General features: G+C 41.0%; 1 long non-coding RNA gene across 1 annotated transcript; it reads right to left on the bottom strand.

Annotated features, from left to right (window-relative positions):
- On the bottom strand, positions 1–2,560 carry LOC134858956 (uncharacterized). The gene is made up of 2 exons (XR_010165025.1): positions 2,155–2,560; positions 1–295 (listed from the first exon to the last, which is right to left on the bottom strand). It is a non-coding gene; the product is annotated as an uncharacterized LOC134858956 (long non-coding RNA).
- Between the last annotated feature and the right edge of the window lie 7,863 nt (positions 2,561–10,423).

The following is a 10,423-nucleotide window of genomic DNA, read 5'->3' as shown; positions in this document are numbered from 1 at the left end:
TTCTCACTGCAAACATGTGTTTATTGGTAACAGTTGATAGGTGCACAGATGTACATTATCACAGGTCAGGAGGCAGGTAAGTGGTTATTAGTCTCATCAGCTGAGGAGAGGTGGAGCAGACGGAGCTGGATGGGGAGGGAGGGCTGACTGCGTCTTGGACGGAATGATTCTCCCCCATCCTCCCCCTCATGCCCTTTTAGTCCTTCTTGTTCTTGTAGTCCTCCAGGTGAGCCAGCACCCAGCCGGAGGGCCCCAAGATGGCCGTGAAAAAGACCGTCATAGCAATCGCCTGCTCCTGGGGGACACAGAAACAAAGATGTTTGGAAATAGGAGTCTACAATGGCAGGGGTGAGACTGCAACACTCCTAAAGTACAAAACCTAAAGAAACGGAACTGCTGTCTTTGCAGTTGTTGTTTGCTAGACTTGTGTTTCATATAAAGCAGTTGGCTGCATGTTGGCTGGAAACAACAAAACAATTAGTCTGCAATGATTCAATCAAAAAACAATACAGCTCATTTTAAACAGTTCTGAGCACAAGCAGCCACTAAAGCATCCTGGATTACTAATAATATCACTTATTATTGCTGGTGATTACATCAACCAATCTAATGGTTCATACAGTTCTGCTCTTTGTCCTGATACATAGACTAAATATAGACTATTAAAGCTGTATGAGGACCATGGATGGGATTGGTTGGGATTTTAAATAGCAAATTAACTCTTCCGAGTATAACCCTTTTCTGTGTAGAGAGCTTGGATGATTGTTTATTAGTCATTTAGTTAGGATTATTTATTTTTTTAATGATGTTAGCTTTAAATATTGCACATTCATCTGTATTTAAATACAGTAGTGTGATACCAGAGATTCAGCACTGATAACGAAAAATAAAAGTATATTTAATAATAACAATAATCATGTAAATTATATATGGTAAGATTACACCGTCCTTCACAAAATGCAAACATTTCAGAACACCAATCAAATAAACTCAAACACATTTCAAACATTAAACGTGTTAAAATGAATTTAGTGTCACGGCTGACCTCATATTTATTGAATGTTTTTGGATAAATGTCCTTTGGTCAGCAAATTTCAATTAATGAGTATTTTGAGATGTAAAACAAAAAAGCGATACTAATCTGAGGTTCCGCCTTACTTTTGATTGCTAGTTGTAACTAAAATGTTACTCAAATAGCCCAATGTTACAACTTATACATTGTGTTTTACAGATTGTAGAGCATACAACACCCTCTGTCCTTAAACCCTTGCAGCCACAAGAAAAAAATCCCAAAAGAAATCCCACAAATATGAGATAAACCTGAGGGAGGATACAGAGGAAGAATCCCTGTCCCTACATGGACAGACAGACGTGCAGAATAAACAACATGTTCCAGCTGACCCCAATCTCCCCTAATCTGTGCCTTGACGATATATAGAATGAAAATGCCCTCGATTTATCTGTAGGCATTCCTTCTTGAAATTGTGCAAATAATGAGCTTAATATGCGAAAATGGGTGACTTATTTGTGGTGAATAAGTTGCTGTGTCCGTGATCAACATCAAGGTCAGCCACCTGGCACCTGATCAAAACTTTACACAGCGACAACACCATATCTAACTATTAACTGCATGAAAACTCTCGCTTATTTCAGGAGTAACTTGTGCAGTCTTAGCCTTAGGATGTGTAAACATTTCTAGGAATAACCATACTGAATATAACAGGGTATAAAGTGATAGTCTCTATGTTGCTATTTCTGTCTGGGTTGGCAGAGAAGTGTACGTGTTGTTTTCAGGCGGAAAAATGGCGAGATGCTCACGACCTTGATAGAGTTAAAAAAAAAATCGATTGAGAAAATAAAAGTTCCGCATAAGCAAGGCGTTTCAAAAAATATAATATTCATTATTTGATATAAGTATGAGTGGAAGTCGAAATATATAGTTAAACGCAGTTATAGGTAATTGAGCCTTGCAGTGGATTATGCTCTGTCATATCAGGCCATCGAGACGCCTGCTATTATCCTTATTATTACCGCGTTATCAAGCTCGCTCTCTTCGCCTCGAGACATATTTAGGGCCCGGTCTTTGACAACTGTATCCCTGTTAACATGTGCTGCTGCGGGCATATGAGGTCAGCGGAGGCTCCATTAACTCACCCCTGCAGAGATGACGTGTTTGGCGGGTTTGGACGACAAATTGGCCACAGGCACGAGCTGGGTCCTCAGGGCGCTCCTCAGCAGGTGGGACGCGGCGGGCAGAGACATAGCGACGGCTCCGGAGCTCAGGGATAACAAGCAGGTATAAGACTTTGCGTTACTTTTGGTTTCTCTGAGCGCCAGGCGCAGTGTGTGTGGGAGTGCGTGTGTGTGGGAGGGGGGGTGGACGGTACGTTGTCCGCCCATAGCAGCGTCGGAATTTAATTGGCCATCACCTCTGTAACTGAAACCGTGACCGAGGAGAGGGACGTGTCCTCATATCACCCCGGCTACACTTCCATGAGCTGGGCTGTAAACGGTGCAGCTGCAGGGCAGAGCCGCAGTGTGCCGGGAGCTCGAATGTAAATATAAGGATAAACTGAGCCTTATACTGTGTGTGTGTGTGTGTGTGTGTGTGTGTGTGTGTGTGTGTGTGTGTGTGTGTGTGTGTGTGTGTGTGTGTGTGTGTGTGTGTGTGTGTGTGTGTGTGTGTGTGTGTGTGTGTGTGCGCGCGCATGTTTCAATCTATTGTCTGAAGGATAGTTTCCGCGTTTGGGAAACAGCGCGTATTCTTGGTGAACTACATGTTATCTAGAACAATACATATTTTATAGGAGCGTGTCTAGTCTGCTTCATTTGCGTGTGTTTTTATATATTTTAATAGTAACGTCAGGCAATTTATTTTGCATCATAAATGATACATTTGAGGAATTATTAGGACAGACAATAGCATATTGTTATCGAAGACTGAAAACACGGAAGTAAAGATGACATTCAAATGTTAAATGAAAACATTTTCATAGTGCAGACCTGTCTCTAATTACATTTGAATTTAATTAAATGGCAAACTCGTTTTTAGGTCTTTATTTAGTATTATGTGTTTGTTGTGTTAATACAGATAGTAGGCTACTTAACTCCGGTAAGAGGAGAATTACTATTTGTGCCAGTCTCACTAGTTGTAATGCCATTGTTGGCAGGGTAATTATAACTTACGTCTGTAGTATTAATAAATGTAATCTACTCTGTACTTTTCGGTTCAAAATGTTGAATTAGTAACTGTTTTTTGGCACTCTAGGTAGAATATAACTTCCATTTTAAGTCCCGTTTTCCGGTCCCATAATGGAGGTGCAGGTGACACTGCAGTGTGGGCGGCCAAAGACTCTTTATCACACTATAGTATTAATAAATATAATACATCTAGGTTCAGGATATAATAAATGATGACAAAGACTTTTAAAGCCAAGTGTAGTATACAGTTTCACCATATTAGACCCTATATTACTGAATCCAAACTAACTGTGGACTGGTTGGACTGGAAGAATCCTCGCTTTATGAGAATGCGTGAAGAGAATAATTTGAGTTGGCTCTAATGTTTTAGAAGGGTGTTGTCATGTAAAGAGATGCAGAAAGACAGGAAACAGCTGCGCGTCATCTGTGGACTATAAACTTCTCCAAAAATGGAGAGCATCACAGTTTGGGTATTAACATCCACTCAAATTGCTTTACCAGACAATCCAGCATTCACCCACATAATGCAGAGAATGCCACACAAGGAGCTCAGAAGAATGCATTCCATTTGTGTTTAGCATCTTTCCCAAAGCAAGGCAAGTTTATTTATACAGAACATTTCGACACAATGCAACCATAAAGACACACATTCAAATAATTAAGATATATTGCAGCAGAAACACATTTAAACGTATTTTTAAATCCAAAAGCAAAGATAATACAAATAAACAAGCTAAATAAAAGAATATTAAAATAATGAAAGTTACAGTGCAGTGTATGACAGGAATAGTTTGATTTGATGCAAGCACACAATTCAGACATGCCATTCATAGAGACAATGAGGACCCTTTGACAGGCCAGGGACCGAACTTACACACATGGAGTAATTAATGCACAACTGCTTTCAATCCTGAGCCACAAAGGGTGATTTGATAGAAATGTCTATAACTTCTTATATACACTTCCTGCTATATGCCTTCTGTTTCACCGTTTGTGAAAGTTTAAGTTAAGCACCTTTTTGGAAGTTTAAAATAATGTTTTGTTTAACTACAACCTTTATGATGTATGTATGACCAATAATATGTTTTATAAATCAATTCAAGATTCAAGAAGCTTTATTTATCCCGAGGGAAATTGCTATGCAACAGTTGCAGGAAAAAGTGGGAAAGTAATACAAAGTGAGAGGTAAAATCAAACTAACATAAAATAAACAAAGTAAGTACTAAGTAAAAGCCATACAATTACAGTTAATACGTAGGTATATACAATATACAACAATATGCACTGTGCAATTTAGCAGCATATATAAAAATAAGTATAAACTAAATAAAGTGATACAGTGGAATTGGATAAAATGAGGCTGATTCACATTGAGGAGAGCCTGCAGAGCATCACGGCCTTTGCAATAAGTGTCTGGACCATTGGGAATTGGACAGGGATGAAAAAACAACAACCTTAATTTAGTTCTCAACAGCATTCTGAATGCAGCTTGTTAGTATGGTGCATGTGAATGGCATGTTTTTATTGCGTTTTCTTGTGTTTTTACTGCACTCCACAGATCTCTCTTGAAAAATACATTATAATATAAGTGAGACGATTGACTGTGTTCAACTGATTAACACAAACAAACAAACAAACAAACAAAAACACCAGAGAGAAAGGTTGCTTAATGTATCTGAAACACGCACTATGGAAAATTAAAGGCCTACTGAAACGTTTTTTTTTTATTATTATTTTTGTTGGGGATAGCAGTTCAGTGCTATGTATATTACTTGATCGTTTGGTGAAATTCTTGTATTTTTGGGGAGCACGTACAAGCAGAATAATTGACAAGAAAACACGATTTTTATCTGCCGCGTGGACCTTCTCAAAACAGTCTGCCTGTACCGGAAGTAGCAGACGACTTTCGCGTGACGTCACGATTGTAACTGTACCGGTGTTGCAACCATGCCTAGCAGTACTAGTGAGAGTGATTTCAGCGAAAATGTGTCTGTTTCTGTTGGTGCTGAACACGATGAAAGCGTCAGTGAGCTCTCTGATGCCCCTGAGCCATCATCAGATGGAGAAATCGACGTGGCAGAGCCACTGGGGGTCCAGCCATATACAGTGGGGCAAAAAAGTATTTAGTCAGCCACCAATTGTGCAAGTTCTCCCATTTAAAAAGATGAGAGAGGCCTGTAATTTTTATCATAGGTAGGCTACACTTCAACTATGAGAGACAGAATATGAGAAACAATCCAGGAAATCACATTGTCTGATTTTTAATGAATTAATTGTAAATTCCTCGGTAAAATAAGTATTTGGTCACCTACAAACAAGCAAGATTTCTGGCTCTCACAGACCTGTAACTTCTTCTTTAAGAGGCTCCTCTGTCCTCCACTCGTTACCTGTATTAATGGCACCTTTTTGAACTCGTTATCGGTATAAAAGACACCTGTCCACAACCTCAAACAGTCATACTCCAAACTCCACTATGGCCAAGACCAAAGAGCTGTCAAAGGAGACCAGAGACAAAATTGTAGACCTGCACCAGGCTGGGAAAACTGAATCTGCAATAGGTAAGCAGCTTGGTGTGAAGAAATCAGCTGTGGGAGCAATTATTAGAAAATGGAAGACATACAAGACCACTGCTAATCTCCCTCGATCTGGGGCTCCACGCAAGATCTCACCCCGTGGGGTCAAAACGATCACAAGAACGGTGAGCAAAAATCCCAGAACCACACGGGGGGACCTAGTGAATGACCTGCAGAGAGCTGGGACCAAAATAACAGAGGCTACCATCAGTAACACACTACGCTGCCAGGGACTTAAATCCTGCAGTTCCAGACGTGTCCCCCTGCTTAAGCCAGTACATGTCCAGGACCGTCTGAAGTTTGCTAGAGGGCATTTGGATGATCCAGAAGAGGATTGGGAGAATGTCATATGGTCAGATGAAACCAAAATAGAACCTTTTGGTAAAAACTCAACTCGTCGTGTTTGGAGGAGAAAGAATGCAGAGTTGCATCCAAAGAACACCATACCTACTGTGAAGCATGGGGGTGGAAACATCAAGCTTTGGGGCTGTTTTTCTGCAAAGGGACCAGGACAACTGATCCGTGTAGAGGAAAGAATGAATGGGGCCATGTATCGTGAGATTTTGAGTGAAAACCTCCTTCCATCAGCAAGGGCACTGAAGATGAAGCGTGGCTGGGTCTTTCAGCATGACAATGATCCCAAACACACCGCCAGGGCAACGAAGGAGTGGCTTCGTAAGAAGCATTTCAAGGTCCTGGAGTGGCCTAGCCAGTCTCCAGATCTCAACCCCATAGAAAATCTTTGGAGGGAGTTGAAAGTCCGTGTTGCCCAGCGACAGCCCCAAAACATCACTGCTTTAGAGGAGATCTGCATGGAGGAATGGGCCAAAATACCAGCAACAGTGTGTGAAAACCTTGTGAAGACTTACAGAAAACGTTTGACCTCTGTCATTGCCAACAAAGGGTATATAACAAAGTATTGAGATGAACTTTTGTTATTGACCAAATACTTATTTTCCACAATCATTTGAAAATAAATTCATTAAAAATCCTACAATGTGATTTCCTGGATTTGTTTTCTCACTGTCTCTCGTAGTTGAGGTATACCTATGATAAAAATTACAGGCCTCTCTCATCTTTTTAAATGGGAGAACTTGCACAATTGGTGGCTGACTAAATACTTTTTTGCCCCACTGTATGTTTGAGCCAGCCGTGTCAGACGCTGGGAGTGACAGTGACAGTGGTGAGGACGACGGAGCCGGTGGATGGATAGACCACGATATAGATCGCCTATAAAATACAGAATGGTAATTAGTATTCCTTTTGACCCTGGCCTGTTATTGTTTTCTTTAACCCGTCTACTGCATTGGGCCACTTCTGTCGCCAAGATTCTAAACTGCCTCCCAGGCCTGGGCTTCATATAGCACCAGAGTCCTAAGCATTGCAGCCTGCCCGGGGCGAGATACAGCGCCCAAACAGCATTGTGTGTAGAAACGTTGCTTAAACCAATCAAATACGTACTGCTAAGTTGTTATACCCTTTGGGACCCATGATAATGCACAACCAGTAGACAATCGTGCCATTGGCATTGTGAAACTGAAAGGAGTCCATTTATTAACAAATAGTAATAATAATGTCAATGACCAATACAAAAGTCAATTCTAGATACATGTACGTAACAAGGTGGCCACTTCCACACCGCACACAAGGGATCCATTAAAAAGCTGCCCCGGCCCTACTATTTCACAGTTCATAGTACAAAGTCAGAGAGTATGAGGACTGCATCACTGGGATGCATGGTCTACAAAGCATTTATGATAATGTGTATGGATTAGACACATGTGGATTATATTTATATTAGCTGCAGAAGGCCGCAATGCATCGCTTCCCATTCGCGATTTTCGTCATTTTAGCCTAGAATTGACAAAGCAAAACAGGACGAAAAACACCAGCAACAATGGACGCCAAACTTGTGGTTACACTTGTAACGTCACGACCGAGTTCCGCCCCCACGGGTCTCAAACAAGAACGTTTTCAGGGATTTCCTGGCGGGCAATTTTAAATAATTAATTCATTAATTCGACCGCAATGACATGGGTTGCAATGATATATGTTATTCAGTTGTATATGTACTATTAGACTGCGTGGTGTGTAGTGCTGCACTTCAGTAGGCCTTTAAGTAGGAGAAAAACATATACAGTGGGGCAAAAAAGTATTTAGTCAGCCACCAATTGTGCAAGTTCTCCCATTTAAAAGGATGAGAGAGGCCTGTAATTTTCATCATAGGTACACCTCAACTATGAGAGACAAAATGAGAAAAAAAAATCCAGGAAATCACATTGTCTGATTTTTCATGAATTAATTGGTCAATTCCTCGGTAAAATAAGTATTTGGTCACCTACAAACAAGCAAGATTTCTGGCTCTCACAGACCTGTAACTTCTTCTTTAAGAGGCTCCTCTGTCCTCCACTCGTTACCTGTATTAATGGCACCTTTTTGAACTCGTTATCAGTATAAAAGACACCTGTCCACAACCTCAAACAGTCATACTCCAAACTCCACTATGGCCAAGACCAAAGAGCTGTCAAAGGAGACCAGAGACTAAATTGTAGACCTGCACCAGGCTGGGAAAACTGAATCTGCAATAGGTAAGCAGCTTGGTGTGAAGAAATCAACTGTGGGAGCAATTATTAGAAAATGGAAGACATACAAGACCACTGCTAATCCCCCTCGATCTGGGGCTCCACGCAAGATCTCACCCCGTGGGTTCAAAATGATCACAAGAACGGTGAGCAAAAATCCCAGAACCACACGGGGGGACCTAGTGAATGACCTGCAGAGAGCTGGGACCAAAGTAACAGAGGCTACCATCAGTAACACACTACGCCGCCAGGGACTTCAATCCTGCAGTTCCAGACGTGTCCCCCTGCTTAAGCCAGTACATGTCCAGGCCCGTCTGAAGTTTGCTAGAGGGCATTTGGATGATCCAGAAGAGGATTGGGAGAATGTCATATGGTCAGATGAAACCAAAATAGAACTTTTTGGTAAAAACTCAACTCGTCGTGTTTGGAGGAGAAAGAATGCAGAGTTGCATCCAAAGAACACCATACCTACTGTGAAGCATGGGGGTGGAAACATCATGCTTTGGGGCTGTTTTTCTGCAAAGGGACCAGGACGACTGATCCGTGTAAAGGAAAGAATGAATGGGGCCATGTATCGTGAGATTTTGAGTGAAAACCTCCTTCCATCAGCAAGGGCACTGAAGATGAAGCGTGGCTGGGTCTTTCAGCATGACAATGATCCCAAACACACCGCCAGGGCAACGAAGGAGTGGCTTCGTAAGAAGCATTTCAAGGTCCTGGAGTGGCCTAGCCAGTCTCCAGATCTCAACCCCATAGAAAATCTTTGGAGGGAGTTGAAAGTCCGTGTTGCCCAGCGACAGCCCCAAAACATCACTGCTTTAGAGGAGATCTGCATGGAGGAATGGGCCAAAATACCAGCAACAGTGTGTGAAAACCTTGTGAAGACTTACAGAAAACGTTTGACCTCTGTCATTGCCAACAAAGGGTATATAACAAAGTATTGAGATGAACTTTTGTAGGTGACCAAATACTTATTTTCCACAATAATTTGAAAATAAATTCATTAAAAATCCTACAATGTGATTTTCTGGATTTTTTTTCTCATTCTGTCTCTCATAGTTGAGGTATACCTATGATAAACATTACAGGCCTCTCTCATCTTTTTAAATGGGAGAACTTGCACAATTGGTGGCTGACTAAATACTTTTTTGCCCCACTGTACATTCTGTAGATGTTTCAAAATACCAATACTACGATCCATAATGTGTTTGATAACTGAATATTCTGTTGCTGGTAGTTTGGTAATATGGAGTCAATTGTTATTAAAGGGTTGTTGTGGTTGTTGTTGTTTTCATTCATATTATTATTTTTAGTTGTATTTGTCCGTGCAAAGGTGACATAAAGCACGAACCAATAGCGGCTACAACATTTTGTAAACCTGTAGCACATACGTCTCAAACTCAAGGCCTGCGGGGCAAATCCGGCCCGCAAACTCATGTTATGTGGCCCACGAGAGTCCCCCCCCCCCTCGCACCCCTCCTCATCCGTGAAAATAATGACTGACAGGTGATACACACCATGGTCTGGAACAGGGGGTTTTCAAAGTCTTGGCTTTCAGACTATTCAAATATTGCAAAACTCAAATCATAAATACTTAAATAGTGCTTGAACTGAAAAAAATAATAAGGCTACTTAATCTCATAAATTCATGGGATTTATTTAACAGACAGAGAAATGTAAGTGTGCACCCACATACAGTTTTTCTGTGTCTACGTGCGCCATATGTCAGTGCACAACTATGTGTTAATACTACCAAACTCATTTTTGAAATAAATTGTTCAATTGTTGTAATGGTTGCATATTTTCCCTTGCAATTATTTGCCTTAGACTTCTGCTTTCAGATGTAGTTATTACCAAAACCAATAGTTATCCAATGCAGAGGCAATAATGTGATAGAATACATTGTTTTATAGTTATATTATATATATATTTATATTGTCTTAAAGTTAAAACCGGCCCTTTTGGTGCAACCATAATGCTAATGTGGCCCGCGATGAAATTGAGTTTGACACCCCTGCTACCTTGTTTTAACCTGGTGTGACCTGCAGGGGCAGTATTAGCCGCTGA

This window comes from Eleginops maclovinus, chromosome 2 (assembly GCF_036324505.1).
Source record: "Eleginops maclovinus isolate JMC-PN-2008 ecotype Puerto Natales chromosome 2, JC_Emac_rtc_rv5, whole genome shotgun sequence".
Lineage (NCBI taxonomy): Eukaryota > Metazoa > Chordata > Actinopteri > Perciformes > Eleginopidae > Eleginops > Eleginops maclovinus.
Note: the sequence above shows the minus strand (reverse complement) of the source record. Positions and strands in the feature narration are given on the sequence as shown.